The sequence below is a fragment of the Colobus angolensis genome, unplaced genomic scaffold, assembly GCF_000951035.1.
Source record: "Colobus angolensis palliatus isolate OR3802 unplaced genomic scaffold, Cang.pa_1.0 Scaffold423, whole genome shotgun sequence".
NCBI classification, from domain to species: domain Eukaryota; kingdom Metazoa; phylum Chordata; class Mammalia; order Primates; family Cercopithecidae; genus Colobus; species Colobus angolensis.
The window spans coordinates 162,086-163,592 of record NW_012117633.1 but is presented as its reverse complement, the minus strand read 5'-3'; the positions used below and the strand labels follow the sequence as shown (position 1 = coordinate 163,592).

Below are 1,507 nucleotides of genomic sequence, written 5' to 3'. Positions count from 1 at the left end.
ACACACACACACACACAGACACATACTCATGCTCCCCGAGGAGGGAGGGGCAGCAACAGGTCCAAGCCTCCAGGCTGCCCTTGGTGGCTGTCTGCCACTGTGCAGGGAAGTGGGGGTCATCAGTGATGCTTGATGCTGCCACCTCAGCCGACACCCCCAACACACATACACATGCACACGCGCGCGCGCGCACACACACACACAGACGCACTGAAAGCCAGGCCCAGAAACCAGGCCAGCCCACAAGGTCTGCTGCCATGCAAGGCCTTGGGCTAAGTGCTCATAAGGTTAAAAAGTGACAAAGACACAGCAGCAATGGGGTCTGAGGCTAAAGAATGCGGAGGGCAACACACAGACACACGCACACACACGGCGTCACAGCCCTAGTTATTCACACAGACTCATACATCACATGCCACACACCCACTCGATACACACGCACAGTCACAGCATCACTCATTCACACAGACTCATGCACCACACAATACACACACATAGACCCACTCTCACAAAAACAGATACACAGACACACATAGATACGTGTACACACAATGCAAAGAGATACACTTAGGTATCTCCAGACAGACACACAGACATTCTCATATGCACATACTCACAGCCACAGGTCCTCACCCACGCAGGCGTACACACCAGAGCACACAGTCCAGGCATGGAAATGCTACCCCAGGCCCCAAGGACTACAAATTCTCCCTGTCTATGGGGTTCTGGGAGGTCTTTGGTCATGAGCCCTAAAGATTAGACTGGACCCCTGCGCTGACCCCAGGGACAGTGGAGGGGCAGAGAAATGGCAGAACCTCTCTGATTCTCACCCTCTGTGCGGGGTGGGGGGTGAAGGGACCCCTACTGCCAGGTGAGTAGCTCACTGACCCGGGACTCTCAGGGAGGGAGTCCCCTGGCTCCTGGAGGTGGCTCCAAGGACTGAGAATTTGGGGGCTGGGGAGGGAGCCTTTATTTTCCCTCTCCCTTTTCCCGAAGGGTGCCCTACCTTCAGCAGCCCCGTCAGGGCCCCTCCCCCAGCACCCCCTGTGGGGGGTCCCCCCAGCAGCTTGTCTCTCTTGGAAGATCGCCTTCCTGAACCGCACCCACCTGCTTGCTCCTCCACAACCGGAGGTTCTACTGGGACACATCCAGGTGGGCCCCACCCCTGGAGGGGCCTCACGCTGCATCCGCCCCCGCACAAAGCCTCAAATGGGCCAAAGCCTCCCCATGCCTATGCCGACCCCCAAACTCCCTCGCTGCGCCTCCTGCCCTGCGGGAGGTCAATGCCTACCCAGGTGAGTCCCACACCTGCTCTGGCCGCCCCCCCACCGCCAGAGGCCACCCTTCCACGGAGGCTCTTTTCCCGTTTGGCTGTGCTGCCCTCTGCCTTGGGGAATCCTGCCCAGCGCCCCCACCCCGGCACCCACCTCCTTCTTGACGGTGCGTAGAAGCCTCTGTCGGGTCTCCGCCTCTGTGGGACAAGACGCGAGAGCCGCGGGTCAGCCAA

At 59.4% G+C, this 1,507-nt stretch overlaps 1 protein-coding gene across 1 annotated transcript in view; it reads right to left on the bottom strand.

The window, feature by feature from the left end:
• The window catches only part of SGSM1 (small G protein signaling modulator 1), a 127,155-nt gene extending 125,683 nt beyond the window's left edge, over positions 1 to 1,472 (bottom strand). The window contains exon 1 of the mRNA XM_011956722.1: positions 1,428 to 1,472. The gene's annotated coding sequence lies outside the window, so the exon portion shown is untranslated. The remainder of the gene's footprint in view (positions 1 to 1,427) is intronic.
• Between the last annotated feature and the right edge of the window lie 35 nt (positions 1,473 to 1,507).